Source organism: Phoca vitulina, unplaced genomic scaffold (assembly GCF_004348235.1).
Source record: "Phoca vitulina isolate PV1807 unplaced genomic scaffold, GSC_HSeal_1.0 scaffold11, whole genome shotgun sequence".
Classification (NCBI taxonomy): Eukaryota; Metazoa; Chordata; class Mammalia; order Carnivora; family Phocidae; genus Phoca; species Phoca vitulina.
In genome coordinates, this window is record NW_022589714.1 from 18,807,873 (window position 1) to 18,829,536 (window position 21,664).

Consider the following 21,664-nt stretch of genomic DNA (forward strand, 5'->3'; position numbering starts at 1 on the left):
GACTCCAGACTTCCTTTCTGACTCCCATATGGTCAGAACTATGTTTCACCAAACTACCATAAATAAGTAGGAACAATATTTGCAAGCAGGAAAAAAAAGGTTCTTTCTATATATAAACTCTATAAATATAGCCACATTTTTGGTTGAGAATAGCTCTTCTAAGTATCCACTAAGAAAACACATGATTATGATGTTGGCTTCAATATATGTCTTTTCATAACATTTAATTTTTAATATCACAGACATTATTTAATACTTTCACAACAACATTATCAAGAGGCAGAAAAAATAAGCATTTTTTTCAGACTCTGACAAAAGGCCCAGGAAATTCCAGCTGCTGTTAATCTGTAAGTCGAGTCTCCTGATTGTCACAGTTACTTTTACATAGGAATTCTTACTCAAAATGATGGTATATTTTTTTAAAAAATTGTCAGTAGTTATTGCCTCTCTGAAAGTTTCTTCTTAGTTCTCCTGATACTTCCTCCTTCCCTATTCAACATTTTAAACATGGGAGTTTAGGCTCATTTTCTTCTCAATCCGCATTCTCTTGCCATGACCTAATGTACTGTGGACTTTGAATATTCCAGGCCAGTGATTCTAAGATTTACAATGTGGGTATCCAACCACCTGCTTGAGATACTCACTCCTCTAGGGCATCTGAAACTTAGCACATCAAACACTGAACTTAGGACCCTCCTCCCCCAGACTGGATTCTCTTCCAGCATTCTCAGTAAATTCACACATCCTGTTAGTGCTCATGCCAGAAATCTAGAACTCATTCTCCATACTTTCCTTTCTCAAATCTCCAAGTTTGGTTGGTGCATCTCCAACGTATATTTGGAACCATCTATTTCTTTTCATTCCTATAGCTCCAATCATCACTTCTTGCTTGCTCACCGGCTTCCTACTTGAACCTGACACTAACCCCTCCATTCTCCACATCATGCCAAACTGATCTTAAGAAAACCCAGCCTGATCACAATTCTCGACTTCAAGCTGTATTACAAAGCTGTCATCATCAAGACAGTATGGTACTAGCACAAAAACAGACACATAGGTCAATGGAACAGAACAGAGAACCTGGAAATGGACCCTAAACTCTATGGTCAACTAATCTTTGACAAAGCAAGAAAGAATGTCCAATGGAAAAAAGACAGTCTCTTCAACAAATGGTGTTGGGAAAATTGGACAGCCAAATGCAGAAGAATGAAACCGGACCACTTTCTTATACCAGACACAAAAATAAATTCAAAATGGATGAAAGACCTCAATGTGAGACAAGAATCCATCAAAATCCTATAGGAGAACACAGGCAGCAACCTCTTTGACCTTGGCTGCAGCAGCTTCCTATTAGACATGTCTTCAGAGACAAGGGAAACAAAAGCAAAAATGAACTACTGGGACTTGATCAAGATAAAAGGCTTCTGCACAGCAAAGGAAACAATCAATAAAACTAAAAAGCAACCTACAGAATGGGAGAAGGTATTTGCAAATGACATATCAGATAAAAGGCTAGTATCCAGGGGCACCTGGGTGGCTCAGTTGGTTTAGCGGCTGCCTCAGTCAGTTAAGTGGCTGCCTTCAGCTCAGGTCATGATCCCGGGGTCCTGGGATCGAGTCGCACATCGGGCTCCCCCTGCTCTGAGGAGAGCCTGCTTCTCCCTCTGCCTCTGCCTGCCACTCCCCCTGCTTGTGCTTTCTCTCTCTCTCAAATAAATAAATAAAATCTTTTTTTAAAAAAAAGGCTAGTATCCAAAATCTATAAAGAACTTATCAAACTCAATACCCAAAAAACAAAAAATCCAGTCAAGAAATGGGCAGAAGACATGAATGGACATTTCTCCAAAGAAGACATACAAATGGCTAACAGACACAAGAGAAAATGCTAAAAGATCACTCATCATCAGGGACATACAAATCCAAACCACAGTGAGATACCACCTCATGCCAGTCAGAATGGCTAAAATTAACAACTCAGGAAACAACAGATGATGGTGAGGTGGTGGAGAAAGGGGAACCGTCTTACACTATTGGTGGGAATGCAAACTAGTGCAGCCACTCTGGAAAACAGCAGGGAGGTTCCTCAAAAAGTTAAAAACAGAGCTCCCTATGATCCAGCAATTGCACTACTAGGTATTTATCCAGAGAATATCTACACCCCAATATTTATAGCAGCAATGTCCACAATGGCCAAAATATGGAAAGAGCCCAGTTGTCCATCGACTAATGAATGGATAAAGATGTGGTGTATATAGCGCACACACACACACACACACACACACACACACACACACAATGGAATATTACTCAGCCATCAAAAAGAATGAAATCTTGCCATTTGCAACAACGTGGATGGAAATAGAGTGTATTATGCTAAGTGAAATCAGTTTGAAAAAGACAAATACCATATGATTTCACTCATATGTGGAATCTAAGGAAAAAAACCCCAAATAAACATAGGGGAAGGGAAGGGAAAATAAAATAAGATAAAAACAGAGAGGGAGGCAAACCGTAAGAGAGTCTTGAGTCTTAACTATAAAGAACAAAGTGAAGGTTGCTGGAGGAGAGGTAGGTGGGGTAACTGGGTGATGGGCATTAAGGAGGGCGCATGACGTAATGAGCACTGGGTGTTATACGCAACTGATGAATCACTAATTCTACCCCTGAAACTAATAATACACTATATGTTAACTAACTTGAATTTAAATAAAAGAAAAAAAAAAAAGAAAAAAACCCAGCCTGACCTTCCCTGACTTTCCATAGGAAGGGATGAATGTCTTGGTTCATCAGTCTTAAAATGCTTTGTATTTGACCTTTAAAGTATTTGTCATAAGTTCATTTAAATGATTGTACAGGTAATGATTCATCAAGCTCTAAGGACAACAGGTAGAAACTGTCTTATTCACACAATGGGCCTATTAACATCTGAGTGAAAAAATTCATACTGGAAAATCAATTCACTTTAGTAAGTTTTTGGATAAAGCCAATAATTTTCAAAGAGTCTTACAAATATTTGTGATTAACCTATCGTATATTAAATGCTTAACTGGTCTGGAATAAATGAGAAAAATAGTAATAAAAATTCAAACAAATCTGAATTTACCTCCATTCCAGAAGAAACATTCCTTTGTTACCTAATTTTAAAAAACTTAGGATACATTTGTACATTCTGAACTTTTTCTTTAAAAGTTGTGGTTACCTTTAAACTAAAATATCAGATGTGTTTGTGATGACCTATAATTATTTATTATGTATATATTCATTTTTTGTTTTTTTATAGAAGAAACTGTTTCAATAAATGTGATAATGTGCATAATTTCACCATCTAATTTTATTTTGAATAGAAAAAAGTTATAAATTTTCATTCAGATAACTTTCATACGATCAAAGTCAGTATTTAATAAAAATTACTGTAACTCATTTTCAAAAAGCATTAATACAAAAAATTCTGCGTGTATCACAAATCCTCAGTATTTCCTCAAGTCTTTCTGATTCCTTCCCTACAAAACCCTAGTAAAATATATGTATGTATTATTGTCATTTCTTTTATCTATTCTTGGAACAATTTATTATTTATTTATTTTTAGATTTTATTTTATTATGTTATGTTAATCACCATACATTACATCATTAGTTTTTGATGTAGTGGTCCATGATTTATTGTTTGCATATAACACCCATTGCTCCATTCAATACTTGCCATCTTTAATACCCATCACCAGGCTAACCCATCCCCCCACCAGAACCCTCATTTGTTTCTCAGAGTCCATAGTCTTTCATGGTTCGTCTCCCCCTCCGATTTTCTCCCCTTCATTTTTCCCTTTATTTATTTTTAAAGATTTTATTTATTTGTCAGAGAGAGAGAGAGAGAGAGAGAGAGAGAGCGCGCACGTGCGCATGTGCACTAGCGGGGGTGGGGGGGCGAGGGGGAGGGGCAGAAGGAGAAGCAGACTCCCCGCTGAGCAGGAAGCCCAATGCGGGACTCAATCCCAGAACCCTGGGATCATGACCTGAACCAAAAGCAGATGCTAAACCAACTGAGCCACACAGGTGCCCTGTTCTCTGAAAAATTTAATGTTATAGGGGCACATAAAGCCTATGTTTTATTGATTTAGGCAGGAATAAAAAACAAGGAATGAAAAAAGTGACCAGTTCTGTTTGATTTTTTCTACAAAAAACACTACCAAATGATATATAACCAAGGAAAGTTGGCTAATTAGGCCAACTTTAGGATGGTACATTTATAATGTGCATAAGAAAAACAACTTTTAAAATCTAAATATACCAAGTATTAATTATAATATAATTACAGGGAGTTGTGTCATTTTTTAAAAGACTGACACAATCTTGGCTCTAGATTAAACTCCTTCTTTTTACCCTTAGGAAACTATTATCATTTCATGAATAGTCAAACTTATATATAACATTTTTGATATCCGTCCAAATGTTGACAGCTTTTTCAGTGTTTTTAAACATGAGCTACTAAAACATACACACACCAAATATTCATGGAGGGAGTACAATTAATTCTGAGCCACATATAATCAAAATTGCACTCCCTTAGTTGGAGAAATTATATACAGAAGCTGACAAAAATGCAAAAATATTAAACTTGATTTGGAGTGGATTCAATGGATTCAAAAATATTTATGAGAACCTTTTGTGTCCGAAGTCCAAATGGTACACTCACACACATAAAACCCACTAATATGCCCCCTCAATGTACATGATTCTGAATCCCATGCCCCACCCCCACCTTATATTTGCTAAGTTTAGAACCCAGGGAGATTTTTAAGGAAAAGTTAGGGAATTGTTTTTTTTTTTTTTTAGATTTTATTTATTTATTTGACAGAGAAAGACACAGTGAGAGAGGGAACACAAGCAGGGGGAGTGGGAGAGGGAGAAGCAGGCCTCCCGCTGAGCAGGGAGCCCGATGCGGGGCTCAATCCCACGACCCTGGGATCATGACCTGAGCCGAAGGCAGACGCTTAATGACTGAGCCACCCAGGCGCCCCTAGGGAATTGTTTTTAATCTCAAATGGATTATTCACTATTTGATTTATCCATGACCAATTTTTAATCCTAGACACATTGCATTAACGTTCAGAATATTTTTGAGCTGTCTTTATTGAATATTAGTTGACATTTACAAAGAAAAATAAAATCAACACTCTCATTAGTAAAACACAGGCCAAGCAACTACAGAAAAATAATATTTTTTCCCAAAATAAGAAATCAAAATTTGGAGATAATTCATTATTTACAATTATCCAGTTTACTACTCCTTCCATCTAGTAAAGTAAAATAGTGTTTGCTGATCACTTACTATTGAAAATTATACATATACCTATGCTCCAGCCTACCTAAACTTGGGTAGAGCTCAGCATTTGTCTCAGACCCTTCCCACAATTCTTTCTTACTCTGGCCTTAATGCCATTATGTGTGTACTTTACTTATCCTCTTAGTTGACTCGGAGTCCTAGAGGACAGATCATTTTTTTTCTATGCTCTACCATACTTATAGAAGAGACTCAATAGATACTTAGTAAATTGGATCAGAAGGAAGGAAACACTGGGATGGAATAATAATGGGTGGTGGTGGTCGTAGGAAACAGATTTCTGGTCAGTCTCTAATCATACTCATTTTCAAAACTTGAACTTAAATACCACATTGGAGAATTTTCTGTCTTGTCTGTATTTCTCATCTTAATTTCAATTGTGTCATATCTAAGAGTAAAACTGCCTTACAGTTCATTTAAGAATTGTTTACCACTTATGATATCATCTCTATTATGAAACTTATTTAAATTTTTGACCATTATTTGATATTTTATAGATGTATACCATTTTTCAAGTTAGAGAATTGCATCTTGTGTATAATCTGTGCATTATTTTCTTCTTAGATTTCCTTTGCAGAAGAGTAATGCCGATTTATTTTTTCTACTTTTTTCATGTATTTAGTCTGCTATGAAAATAACTGTAATCTGGATTTTTCCTAAAATTTCACAAACATGAAGATTTATTGCTTTTGTCAAAGAGAAGTATAAGAATGTATTTTGGAGATTCATGATGTAAACATCTGCATATGTCTATACAGGCATTCATTCTTTTCTCTTTTTTTTTTTTAAGTGGAATTCTGGACATTAAAAATGTTGACAGGGAAAGGAATTCATAAGGCTGTTACTTCTTTTGGCTAGGATAAAACTATGTAAAAAATAGTCCAAGGAAGCTAAACCACTTTAAGTTCCAGTGAACAGCTATTACAGTGTGTTACACTATACATAGCTCTCTCTGGACAATCTGCTGATTACTTAAGACAGGCTACAGCTTGTCATTATGGAAGCCCATGTAAATATTTAACTGAGAAATTACTTAGAATTAACTGATTCAGAACAGAATTTTGAAGTGTTTAACAAATACAGCAGATGTTTAGTAGAGTTAATAGGGTAGATTAATTGCATTTAAACACATTTTCATTTGTGAAAAGAGGCAAGATATATTCATAACTTCTTAATCAAAGAAAGAAGCTGAAGTAAAAAAGGGAAGTTTCATTTTGAAGTATTATTTGCACTCCCTTCCTAGGGATGTTGCAGAATATATGATACCTAAAACCTACTTCAACAAAAATGTTATGCAAGTATGTGTATTTTAACTGTTATGATTACTGCTTTAGAATATGCTTCATAGATTTGAAACATAAGATTAGGCAGAATCTGCATTGATTCTTAAAATGCCACTAGGGAATTTTCTGTCTTTCAAATAGAGTGTACAAAATTAAAATGGAAAACAGAGTTTATCTGTTTTTATAGAAAATTTCATGCCTTTAATATGAGAACAATGGGAACAAATGTGGTAAGTTGAAGATATCAGAACCAAAAAAAGCGCGGATCAGTAAAAATGTAACAGACATATAGTCCAGTCATGGGAAGTGGTTCTGAGAAGTGGAATTCAAGAATGTTTATGTTAATAAATTAAAGGAGTGATGGGTTTTATGTCATTTCATAGAATTATCATGACACAGGAAAGAATTTCCCTTAGGGTGTTAAAGTATTCCGAAAAGGAATTCTATGTTATATATAAAAAGCCTAATATTTTATCATAAGCATTTGTCAGTGCACACTAGGAAATAGATGTCTTTGGAATAAAAAAACAATAGAATCTCTTTCATATACTAAAATAAAAAAAAAGAAAAAGAAAAGAAACCCTGACAAACCTTTCCAGTAACACTGACAAAAGAAGAATAAGAAGAGCCGTCGCTAGAAAGAAAATTTATGAAATATTTGTGTAGACAGGAATGTTTCAATCATTATAAGTTACAGTAAACAGATTCCATAATTGGATGGACAACTTTATCCTATCTTCAACAATTTAAAAAATAGAGGTCATCTGTAGTGCTTTCAAAATTTAACAGTTTCATTTGAAAATCCTGCCAGCATTTTGGACATGAGGCATAATGAATTATGATTGTTCCATATGGTTATAAAGATAAATTTTAGTAATAATCTTTTTCTGTTTTCTGAACTCAGAAATCACATCTATTTTCATACATAGATTCTGAAATGTTTTCAGTCACTATTGATTCAGCCATTAACACTAGAAATATAAATTAAATAATAGAGAACATATAATCTGTGAAACTGGAATGCTGTAGGACATCTGTACTCCCCACAAACTTTCCTCTACCAAGAATTTTTGCCCATATTAGGAGATATTTTACTTTGTAACTTGTATATATCCTCAGTTCCCTTCCACTTTGAATATTATCTAGCAGAGTGAATTGCATGTAGTAGGCACTGAGTGGCTGAATGACTGCTAGATTCTGATTCCTTTACACTTCTCTTGGTACCTCTGCTATAGTGAGAACATTAATTGTCATAGCTACCAAAATTTCAATTAAAAAATTTATATTCTTCATCTACAAATCCCACTTGATACCAAAATAATCTGTTATTTTTAATTCTTATGTGGTAAAATTGCAAAATAGATGCTCTACTTCTATTTGGAGGAGTTGCCCTTCATTAGAGAAAGAAATGTAAGTTGCATTAAATTTATCTCACATTGATGGGGATTAAGTACTTACTTTTTGAAAAAACAACATGAATTGAAGAGATTAATGTATCTATACAAACCATTAATTAATAAGAACTAGAACCATCAAGTTATTTAAAAATGCTTATATTATTTAAAATAATGTAGTTTCATATTTGGTAATTATTCTTGATTCACTTTAATTGACTTATATTTTCATATTTTGTTAATTTCATATTTTTAGTTTTTTTGACTATGAAAAACTTTATGTAAATTTGCTTTATTTTGGCCTTAACCCAATAATGAAATGGTTTGATTTCAGTTAACTCAAGGCCATGTTGACAAGTAAAAAATTGGTAGGCCAATGTCTATCAAATCCATTTGTATCATCTGTCTTAATGATTTATGTGAGGGAGAATATGACTGATTCAGTTTTAATGATGAGTCTGATCATAACAACAGTCTACTTTTTGACTGGCTTTGCCATAGGTCACTGACCACATCATGGAGACATGGTTCCACAGCAAAAAGAGGGAATAATCTACACATAGGTGGTTTTAAAATGTCTTCTGATAACTTCTGAGAATGGACAACATGATACAAATGTAATTCCAAATGTAATATCATGAATAACTTGCATTTGGCCTATGCAACATAAATGACAAGACTGAAGGAAACTTAACCTAGTAATTTTGGGGTTAAAACATAAATCAGTACAGAGATATTCACACACCACATGAAAGACCTATGAATTATACAGATAACTGTGAAGATGGTTGATACAATATCAGACTAAGCAAGTGGCAATTCATTGAGTAAGGTGGTAAAAACCAAAACTTTAATAGGGGAAAATGCTTCATACTGTAATAAAGAAATTTTAAAAAAATATTAAAAACATATATTGAAGACTTTTCTCTTTTAAGATTTTATATTTATTTATTTATTTATTTATTTATATTTATTTATTGGGAGAGAGTGTGCACGCACAAGCGGGGGGAGGAGGAGAGGGAGATGGAGAGAATCTCAAGCAGACACCGCACATAGTGTGGAGCCTAACATGGGGCTCGATCTCACAACCATAAGATCATGACCTGAGCCAAAATCAAGAGTCCAACTCTTAATGGACTGAGCCACCAGGTGCCCTGAAGACTTTTCTCTTTTTTAACTTTTCACTGGCCTTCCTCCTTTCTTCCAGGAGCATCCATTTCCCTCAGGAGGATTAATATCATAATAGCATAAGTGTAAAGACAGTGAAAGAGTCAATGTACAACTTTTGACATCTAAGAGTTCATATAAGACAGTAGTCTGGAAGCTGGGCTCCATTAATAGAAAAGTATTTCTAAATATCAAGTACCTCATTACTACAAATCAAGAGATATTCTCATAGATCACAAAGTTGAACATGAACCCCACAGAGGAAGGAGCCCATAGAAGCTGTTTCTATCCAACCAGAAAGGGAATTGAAAACATTTCCTTCCCTTCTGTTTCCTTGAATGAAGAGTTTCAGGAGAAGAATGGTGAATTAGACACCAGTATTTTTGCTTTCCCTCTTGTTAGGAAACCAGGAAGAAAAAGAATTCATAAAGCATTCTATTTCTCATCAGACAATGAGCAAAACCTTTATAATTCTGATGGAAATAATTTCTAACCTAGAATTCAGTACCATGACAAACTAGCAACCAAGTGTGCAAGTAGAATAAAAACAGTTTTAGACATGTAAAATCTTAGAAAATTTACCTCCCTTTTACATTCTCCTAATAATTTGCTTGAAGTGTATTTACATAAATGAAAGAGTGAAACCAAGAAAGGAGATGACAAGGAAAAGAAGAAGAGTTGGAATCAACCAATAAAAAAAAATAAAAGGAGTCACAGAATGAGAATTTTATAATTTGCCTGTAAAGCTAGTAGCCAAGAATGGAGTAAAAGGCCTGAATAGGACTCCCCCAAAATAAAGACTGAGTGAGAGAATTTGAAAAATATGGAGGATAATTGCAGGGCAAACAGATAATTAGAAACACCAGAGAACAAAACAAAACAAACAACAACAAAACTATTCAATAAAAGAAAAGTATATCACATGGCTCTACAAATACCAATATTTACATAGTCATAAAATTGTGAAAATTTTATATTTTTAAAATAAAAGTAATACTATAACTCTATTAACCATTCACTCGTGGTTGGACATCTAGATTGTTTCTATTATTTTACTATTTCAAACAGCGCTGAAATAAATAGCCTTGCACATGCATTAATTTCATAAATGAGTGAGAGCCCCTGTAGCTAAAATTTGAAATTTTGATAAACTATCAAATTGTCCTCCAAAGAGACTATATTGACATATAATTTCCTCAGAATGTATATTTCTCTACATTTTTGCCCACACACTACACTATCAAACTTTTTGACCTTTGCCAATCTTTTTCTATTGGTGGTAAGAATTTTTTAAATGAGGCCTACTTTCTTAACAAATTTTTAAGTGCGCAACACAGTATTCTTCACTATAGGCACAATGTTGTACAGTAGATCTCTAGAACTTATTAATCTTGTATATCTGAAAATTTATACCCATTGAACAACAGCTCTGTAATTTCTCCTCCTCCCAGCTCCCGGCAATTACCATTCATTCTACTCTGTTTCATTGAGTTTGATTATACTAGATACCTGGCCTAAGTGGAATTATACAGTAGTTGGCCTTCTGTGACTGGCTGATTTCACTTAGCTAATATCCTTCAGGTTCTTTCATGTTGTTGCATAGGGCAGGATATCTTTTTTTTTTTTCCTTAAGATTTATTCATTTATTTCAGAGAGAGAGAGCAAGAAGGGTGTAGGGGCAAAGGAAAAAGGAGAGGGAAAGCAGACTCCTCACTGAGTGGGGAGCCTGATAGATCATGACCTGAGGCAAAACCAAGAGGCTGAATAACATTTCACTGTGTATATACACCACATTTTTGTTCATTTATCTGTCAATTGACATTTAGGTTGTTTCTGTATCTTAGCTATTTTGTCATAGGCAAATGAAAAGATGTTCAACATCAGTAGTCATCAGGAAAATGCAAGTTAAAACCACAGTGAAAGATCACTTCACACCTGTTAGGATGGCTACTTTAAAAGAAAAAGGTAAGTGTTGGCAAGGATGTGGAAAAACTGGAACACTTGTACACTGTTGGTGGGAATGTAAAATGGTGTAGTGGCTATAAAATCCAGTATGGAGGTTACTAGAAAAAAAATATAACCACCATATGATCCAGGTATCCCACTTCTAGGTATATATCCCAAAAGAATTGAGACCACTGCCAATATTGTAAGTGAAAATTAGTATTTCAGAGACATTTTAATTTGTATTTCTCTTATTATAAGTACATTTAGATGAATTTTTTATGTTGAAGAGCCATCTTGTTCTTTCTTTTGTATAAACTCTGTTCACATCCTTACCCAATTTTTAAAAACTAAGTTAATATATACATGAATTACAATACAGGAATTATTTGTTCATGTGGCCACATTTACTAATTTTTTTCATATTTACTTTCTGGATTTTTTTTATATTTAAAAAGTTGTTCTTTACTAATTATTTTTAAAATTTCTGTATCTTTCCAGGGCACCTGGGTGGCTGAGTTGGTTAAGCATCTTACTTCGGCCTCGGTCATGATCTCAGGGTCCTAGGATGGAGCCCCACGTCTGGGCTCCATGCACAGCAGGGAGTCTGCTGATTCCTCTGCCCCTCCCCTCAATCAAGTGTGTAATCCCTCTCAAATAAATAAATAAAAATCTTTTAAAAAAATTCTATATTTTCCGTAGGACCGTTCTGGTTTAGTTTTCACCTTTAAAATTTTGATCCATCTAATATTTTTATTGGTATGGGAGTGATAAATGTATCCAACTTTGTGTTTTTCCAATGCTAAGTAATTGTTCCCAATCTATTTACTGAAATATGATATTTATTTTTATGACACTTTCAGTTTTGTTTTTAACTATGTAAATATACTATTTTGAAAAGTATTAAATTTTTATTTAAAACACTGAATAAATTAAGGCAAATAAACTGATTCTTAAAGTTCATTAATCGCATGCAGTTTCAAATTTAGCATTTGAAATAGCAAGGAATTGCTCTAATTTTTATACCCAGCAATTTATCCTAGAGTATACAACAGATCATTACTTTTTACATAAGTGGTTTCAAATTGCAATAATTTGCCACTAATTTGGTTAACACAGTGGTAATTATTATCACGTAAAAGATTTTAAGATTTATTCTAGAGAGAGAGAAGGAGCGGGAGAGAAAGAATGACAGAGAGCAAGGGGGGGGGGGTGGGCTCGCAGAGGGAAGAAAGAGAAAATCCCAAGCAGACTCCATGCTGAGCACAGAGCCCAATGTGGGGTTCAATCCCAGGACCCTGAGATCACGACCTGAGCCAAAACCAAGAGCTGGACACCTAACCAACCACACCATACAGGCGCCCCCATGTAAAATATTTTTTTTTAATCATCATTTTGTCTTTAGATTCAACTTGTACTTATTGGTGGCAGAACTAAGGAGATGGCCTTTATAAGACTGAACAAGCCTTGTTAATTCTGTAGAACATGTGGAAAATGCCAGGGTAGCTGCTTAAATATTGAATGGGTAATTCCTGATTCACAAAATACTTGAAAATACTAAAATTCTGAGACTTAGTTTAATATACTTAAGAACTAACTCAATTTTTGTGGAAATTATACTGTAGGTCAATGGACAAGTCAATCTATATACAAATATTTCCTTAAACACAATCTTTTAGAAATGCGGTCACACATTTGCCCTCTATAATCATATACTGAATAAGTTAAGGCTGAGTCAGTATAACTTCTATTCAGTGCAAGTAGCATTAATAAGATTAGTCATGATGTATCAAGTAGACCCTCCTCCCCCAGGATATTAGTCCCATATTACTTTTCAATCTGCTGGGTTGGTAATATGATGTGTTTTTCAAATGATCAGATTGTGATGTTATCGAAGCCAGGTATAAATGCCTTAATTTTCAAACTACCAATCAAACACTAGAAAGTTGGCATAAAAGTAAATTATAATTAATTTTTCTTAATATTTCAATGAAATGGAGCAATCAGAAAGTTATTTCTAAGCTTCTAAAAAAAGTAGTATATCATGTGAACAAATCAACATAATTTGAGAGTCAATGTACTAATATAAAGCTATAACAAGCACATAAATAGTGAATAAAAGGACAATGCAAACAGCATATAAAAAAGACTCTCATATTTGCACAGAACCAAATGGTAGAAGCCCTAGTGCAACATTTCATCAAAATTTCAACAAATATTTTGATGACCTCCATACACTCACAACGATAAATTAGGAAAAGAATAGAGAATTGACATTTATTGAGTACCTGCTATTATATCAGGAATCCCACTAGTCACTTTACATAAGTGATTTAATTTAATTCTAACAATTGTATAAAATAGAATTTTTCCTTTTTATAGATGTGAGAACAAACTTCCTAAAGATAACACTGCAAATAAGGGGGGGACCTGAGCTTTTAACTCAAATATATCTGACCCCAAAACTCAATTCTACTTCTAATATGTTCTACTTCCACTTCCAAAGAAATATTAGGAGAGTAAGATGTATTTAAATATGCATCATGTTAATCTGCCAATGGGGTTTCAGGTAAATCTTATCAGATCATAGGATCTGATAGGATCACCCTTGACATTTTTGATACATGAAGATATTAAACTTTCTAGAATATATTATATTGGGAAACTAAGAAGTGGTTGTAAAACAGAATGGTGTTCCATAAGAAATGGAATGAAAAATCAACAGCATAGACTTAAGGTAAGTAAGAATAGCAACGCCCCAGAAGGTGTCTGAGGATTAGAATTGGTCAGAGGCTGAATGAGGCAGCAGTACTGTTAGCAAATGGTGTGGTAAATAAAAGAGCAACCATTTGTTAAGATTTGTTTAAAAAGGGGTGCAAAGCACATTGTTGGAGATAATTCTCCATGAATCTTTGGCATTTCTGCTTGTCTTATGAGTAAGGCACTAAGTGCTCTGTGTTCTAAACCATCTTTTCCCCACCAGCCTAGCCAAAAAAGAATATAGAGAATTCAAACTTAATTCTGGCTCAGCTGCCTAGATGTTCTTGTTGGCTTGATGTGGTCCTAGATCAAAAAGATAATGGCTACTTGACTGAATATTGCTCACCTGGTACCCTTTTGGTTGCACACTAGGCTAAAGTAGGGCACAGAATGGGTTTCTTTAAGTTTTATTAAAAATGTGTCTGTTCATGTTGATATACTGGATTAATGCTTCACAACAAGAGGAAAGAGCAGTTCAGAAACTTAAGGAGCAAATCATCTGGTTTTCTAAGGTAGACCTGGATAATTTATGGGATTTGTTCAGCTGCTTGGGTCTGGGATCCAGGGGAACATGGTTGAAATTAATACTCTAGGTTGGCTTCATCTACCTGCTTGGAATCCTTTTAATAGTAGGCCTCATTAAACGCTAGATGGGGCAAATTGAACAGTTTTGTTCTCAGCCTGTTTTGGTAAGGTTAATAAGAGTGGTTGATGCAGTGGCATACTCATAGGAAAATGCCAGGAGCCAAGTATAGAAAAGAGGGGTGGATATCGTTGGGAAACAATGGGTCTTTCCATGGCTCTTTCATGCATGTCTTGTGAGGGAGGTACTCTTTGTTCTTTTCTACTTCTGTATTATCTTTTTAAGAATGCTTATATAGGAAAGCAAAGGGAAGACTTGCTTACTGTTCAGAATTTTAAAGATAACGTCTCCCTCTTTAAAGATAATGTTCAGAATTTTAAAGATAACATCTTTAGGAAGGGCTGTTAAAAAAATTCATTAAAAAAGATTTTGGCCCTCTAAACTTGGAGTTTCTCAGTTGTGACACCAATCCATTGCATGTGTAGTACCTACCCGGGTTACTCCTGAGGCTTGGTGGCCAGGGCAACCTATGTAAACATGAAGCTCATGCTGCCTGCTGCCATGAGTGATAATATCTTTGCCTCTGACTCAGGATCTCGTGTCTTCTGCTAGGATCCACTAAATTGTGGTAGGCTAAATTGTTTCCTTGCAAGTAGGGTAAAATTTCATACCTTTCACAGTTCTTGACACTGGTTAAGTCCAACCCTTTCTCTATATTGTGGATACATCTAACTTAACTATTTTTTACATTTAATCTCTATCTTTCCAAAAATAATGTGACAAAAGAGAAGATTTATTAAAATGTTCTTATAGGGATAGATATTACATCATATGTAGCTAAATGAATTAGAATTCCTTAGGAAATTTAAAGGTGAAATAATAGAATTTCACAATTTGAATGACCTTTAAAACCCTCTGCTTTGACCACTAAATATTAGTCAGTGACATGCCCAAAATAAAATAAATAAATAAAAATAGTTGCACATTTCAGGATAGACTTGAGTTTCTTGGCCTTATGTCTAGTGTTTCTTTGTCAAAAGAAACTTTAAGGATGAATTAAAACATATATAGCTTCTATTCATGTCTGCAGTATATTAAACAGAAGGTAGGATTCTTCAAGAAAGGAGATAATTCCAGTTGCCCACAAACGACATGTCTCTCAAACTGACAAAAAAGAAATGAGGGACAGTAAGTGACATCAGGATTGCCATTGTTGAAAATAATCAATATAGGATAAGGTGACCTGCCCTAAATTAATTACTTTTAGTTGGAAGGAGGACATCTGCCCTTCTTTATAATGTTCAAGTCAGTGATTTAATATTTTCCTATAGATATTCTAACTGTAGGATTTGGTGATATTTTATTTTGATAATATGTTTGTCAGTGAAAAATATCTATCTTCTGCCTGTGAAGAAGAAATTCGTATTGAGTACCTACACTGCACCAAGTACTTTTAGTCTCTGGGAATGCATATGATAGAAAAGGTTGCTATCCTCATAGAGATTACACTAGAGGTAAAAAAGAAAATACTACAATTCAGTTTATAGTTAATTATTTTCTTAAGATGAAAAAATTCTACCCATAAAGACACTGAGATTATACAAAAGTTGTCTTTGAACATTTCTCAGCAATTATTTCATAAAGGCCTCATTCCTATTGATATTCATTCCTATTGATATTTTGCCATTGAAGATTAGCATAATAACAATGAGAACACTAGCTAAATGTAAAATAGTACTTACTAGGACCCAGTCATCAGTCAAAAAATTTTACAAATACTAATTCATTTAATCATCACTTCAACACTATGTAGTAGGAAATATTATTATTCCATTTTATAGATGCTGAGAGCAGGGCACAGAGAAGTCAAGTAACATGCTCAGGTTCGAACCTTGGATGAAGGGACTCGATAACTACTAAGCTATAATGCATGAATTTTTGGTTTGTTAAAACAGTGAAATAGTTAAGTGGAATAAATATAATTCTAATTCTAGAATTCCATTTTATAGATCAATATAAGGTTCTTACCAAAAAAAAATTTTTATATACTTAAAGTGAAATTGATTTAACTAATTTTTTGAACTAATTGAATTAACTAATTTCTGTATATATCTGACTTAAATACACATTTGTCTCCATATAATTTTTCAAAAGGCTTATCCATTTTATAATTTTCTAATGCCATTTAAGATACATTTTAATGTATTTTTCTAGATCACTGAATATCTCATCATGAAAAAACAGCTCCTTCATAAAATTCCCTAACTGCTAGTGTATAGCACTTTTAGGAAAGTAAGTTTTATTGTTGAGCTTTAAAATACATACTTAAAATTGTGATGAAAACAATTTGAAATGTCTTTTGTAACAGAAGCAAACTATAAACAGAAGGGCAGAAGGAGCTATTCTCAAATCCTTTATCTAATGAAAGATATATAAATCACCTCTTGTCAAATGAGCTGATGGGAAGTTTTTCCAAAACATAAATCTTCTCTGAGGCAGAACATAAATCTTTCTAGGGCCTTAAGCATCCACTCCCCTATATTTCTGCACAGAGTCAATAAAAATATTTTTGTAGTATAGAAACACCTTCTATTTTAATCAACGAAATCATTTAAATCAGTCTTTTGCCCATAAATTTAAAAAAAGATTGATTTTTAAGAATATTTGAAATCCCTTCTTTCTTTTGGCCCACTAGTACCCTAAAAATCCCAATATTGAGCTGGATCATCAGTTTAAGAAAGTTAACAGTGAATTAAATATGAATTATGCAACTTTTTAAGACAAACTTAATTCAAATTCAGGCAATTCATAGAAAGACCATATAAATAATTCAGATTTTGATATGTAAGGAATTTTAAACAATCTTAATTGAATTGCCTATTAATTACTATGCTACAACACATATATTTACGTGTACATATCAATATGTATAGTACATATATGCTGTAGACCATATATTTATTCAAGTCAGAACTTAAAGAAATTATTTTCTATGGGTATTTAACAAGAACTTTTCTATTTCATTCACCTAACAGGAGATGGTTATAGTTCCTTAGGAATTTTAGTAAGAAAACATTACTTAGTAGTTGAACCTATGATTTAAATGTATTTAAACTAAACAACTGTTTAAATTATAGCATAAGATTTCTAGTAAAAAATGATTTTCTCTTAAATAACTAAAAGTTTTTGTGTAATACCAACATAACTACAGTTGTATGAATACTTGTAGACTCTTTATATGCTAACTGCAAATGACCAGTTTAAAAATGATCAATTTTAAACAGCTGTTTGCTTTTTCATAAACCAAATAGGTTCTGGGAAGGCAACAATACAAGGGTTGTTTCTGTGTTCCCAGCACCTAGTATCGGACACATGATTATCAATCAGGTAAGTAGGTAGGTCAAAGGAGAGAGAAACGGAGGGAATAGGCCATCTCATCTACTGAACTGATCATTTTTGTATTTTTAACACATTAATTTTGAAAAAACAACAACAAAAAAACCTTATCTCAAGGCTTCCCTTATGTGAATACTATATGATCTCTTGTTCATGGAGGCCATCTGTTAATTTGTGCGTCATTTGATTTATAAATGACCAGCTGAGACTTTCTCTCAGTTGCTTATGGTATTTAAGGTAGTTTTCATAGGGTGAAATCTGTGTTCCTTCTCTGTGCCTAATTTTCACTTATGCTAGATTTATCCAGGTCCCAAGGGACTGGCATTTAAAGTATCATTTAATAAGCATGTCTAAGACACTTTTGCTGTTGACTGACTTAACCTTTGACTTCTATGTAAACATTTGGTGCCATCTGGATGAGTATTTAATAACTCCCCAAAGGGACAGGACCAGAGTAATATAGTCATTTTCCTGGGAACTAAAATTAGTGGATATATTCCATGAAGTAACCCTGTTCTACCTTCCTTCACCTGTCTCTTCTAACATGACATGCAAAGGCCAAAAGAGAAAAGAGGGAAGGAGGCAGAGGTGTTAGCCAATTGCCTTATTTCAATCATAGTCCCTGCCTCGCTTCTGAAGCTTTAGTTAGGGATTTTGGCAAAACTTTACTGTAAAAACAGCAGTATATTTTTAATATGAGGATTATCTGTTAATAGTGTGTAATAGTAAGAACACAGAACATATACAATTTTAAGAAGTTATATATAAAGACACAAAGTTATATATAAAGAAGTTATATTTAAAGTTATTGACAACAAATGACAAAGAACCAAATAATTTGCATTTATTTTCTTGCACATTAAATGTAAAGATTTATATCTAATATTTAAATGTAAAGTACTGCTGGAGAGGATGAGGAGAAAGGGGCACCCTCTTGCACTGTTGGTGGGAATGCAAACTGATGCAGCCACTCCGGAAAACAGTATGGAGGTTCCTCAAAAAGTTAAAAATAGAGCTACGATCCAGCACTTGCACTACTAGGTATTTACCCAAAGGAAACAAAAATACTTATTCGAAGGGTTACATGCACCCTGATGTTTATGGCAGCATTGTCAACAATAGCCAAATTATGAAAAAAGCCCAAATGTCCATCAACTGATGAATGGATAAAGATGTGGTGTGTGTATATATATATATATATATATATATTCATACATACACAACGGGATATTACTCAGCCATCAGAAAGAATGAAATCTTGCCATTTGCAACGACATGGATGGAGCTAAAGAGAATTACGCTAAGTGAAATAAGTCAGTCCGAGAAAGATAAATACCAAATGATTTCACTCATATGTGGAATTTAAGAAATGAACGGGGGGGGGGGGGGGGGGGGGGGAAGGAAAAGACAAAAAAAAAAACCTAAAAGAGAAAGAAAAAAATGATAGTTACTGGAGGGGAAGTGGTTGGGGGATGGGTTAAACAGGTGATGGGAACTAAGGAGGGCACTTGTGATGAGCACTGGGTATTGTATGTAAGTGATGAATCACTGAATTCTACTCCAGAAACTAATATTACGCTGTATGTTTTTAACTAACTGGAATTTAAATAAAAACTTGAAAAAAAATGTAAAGTAAAAACTTGTGTAAAATGTCACAATTAAAATAACATAAATAAACCATAAAATATTTACCTGTACTAGGGGATTTTTTATATCAAAGTCTTATGATTTCAGAATAATTTATCAGAAGCTACTTTTACATAAATTTGTATTATGATATTAGATAAATTGTATTTTGATCAAAGAAATTTGAATGTTATTATGATGTTTTCTTTATTCAGTGTTGGTTTTAGCTCATGCAAATAAACATCTGCTTTGTAAATTATAAATATCAAACAGAAGAGATGTGTTAAATTTATCAGTAACTCACTTTTTCTCCCCAGTTTTATTGGAGTATAATTGACATATAACCTTGTGTAAATTTAAGGTATAGAACCTTATAATTTGATACATGTATATATAATGAAACAATTACCACAATAAGATTAGTTAACCTCCATTAACTCAAATAAATACCTTTTGTGTGTGTGTGCTGATAACATTTAAGATCTAATTTCTTAGCAACTTTCAAGTATATCACACAGTATTGTTAACTATTGTCATCATGCTGTGCATTAGATCCCCAGAACTTACCCATTTTATAATTGGAAGTTTCTAATCTTTGACCAACATCTCTCCATTTCCCCCTTCTCCCACCCCTGGCAACCACCAGTCTACTCTCTGTTTCTATGAATTCTGTTTCGTTAGATTCTACATATAAGTGAGAACATGACTATTTGTCTTTCTCTGTCTGACTTATTTCACTTTGTATAATGCCTTCAAGGTCCATCCATGCTGTTGCTAATGGCAGGATTTCCTTCTTTTTATGGCTGAATAATTATACACACACACTGCACACACTACATGTTCTTTATCCATTCATCTGTTGAAGAACACTTAGGTTGCTTCCATGTCCTGGCTATTGTGAACCTATGAGCTTCATGAATTCAAGTCTCCAACTTTCTCTCTCCAGCTTTGGGAATTTCTCAGCCATTATTTCTTTAAATAAGCTTTCTACACATTTCTCCTCTCTTCTCTTTTTGGTACTCCAATAATCATTTCTATTAATGATATTCCATACTTCATGTAGGCTTTCTTTTCTCTTTTTCATTCTCTTTTCTGTTCTGCCTTCTACTTGACAGATTCTTTCTTCTGCTTGTCTGTTATATGCTCTCAAACTGCATTTTCTTTTCATTTCACTTACTGTAGTCTTCAGCTCCAGAATTTATCTGGCTCTTTTTTAGGATTTCTCTCTGTAAAACTTCTCATTTTGTTCATGATTATTTTCCTGATTTCATTGAACTGTCTTTCTTGTAGTTCACTGAGCTTTCTTAAAACTATTTTGAATTCTTAATCAGGCAAATTGCATGTCTCCATTTCTTTGGGTCTGTTATTGCAAAATTATTGTGTTCTTTGGTGATGTCATATTTCCTTGATTTTTAGTGTTCCTTGAAGTCTTGTGTTGCTGTCTTCATATTTGATGTTTTTTTTATTTTAAGATTCTATTTATTTATTTGTCAGAGAGACAGAGAACAAGAAAGAGAGCACAAGCACAGGGGCGAGGGAAAAGCCCGATGTGGGGCTCGATCCCAGGACCCTGGGATCATGACCTGAGCCAAAGGCAGACAGACGCTTAACCTCCTAAGTCACCCAAGCACCCAGCTGTCTTCATATTTGAAAAAGTAGTTACCTTTTCAGTCTTTACTGACTGGCTTTGGGGGAGAAATGCCTTCCATCAATCCTGTTAGGGACTCTAAGGCTTTCTCAGACCTTTTCTCAGATACACCTACTCCACACTTCTTGTTTCTTCTTGTGGGGGAATTCTTAAAGTTTTATGCCTTCTCTCAATATTGCATAGTCAGGATGTATGCTGACAGCTTCCCTTTCGTTTTTTTTAGGGCAGTGATGAATGCTCAATTTTGTATTGTTTCTCCAAATCCCACAGAGTGGAGCCAGCTTCTGCAGGCGCTCACTGGTCCTCTGCAAAGGCTCATTCTTGCTGCCATCGGGAGCATGCACATGGAGCCGGCCATGAGGTAGGTGTGTGTGGAGGTGAGCATGGAGCCTTGGCAGTGCCTGTGGGCCATTAGAGGGAGAAGCAAAGGTGATGAATGCCCAGAGGCTTGTGGGTGAGTTTACTAATGGAGTCTAGGGTACATGCACTCAGTAGGATTCACATCCCTTTGGTGCCCTCTGAGAG

At 34.3% G+C, this 21,664-nt stretch overlaps 1 protein-coding gene across 8 annotated transcripts in view; it reads right to left on the bottom strand.

Moving 5' to 3' along the window:
• COL19A1 (collagen type XIX alpha 1 chain) overlaps nucleotides 1–21,664 on the bottom strand; it is a 324,092-nt gene that overhangs the window by 143,719 nt on the left and 158,709 nt on the right. The gene's annotated exons all lie outside the window — the stretch shown is intronic.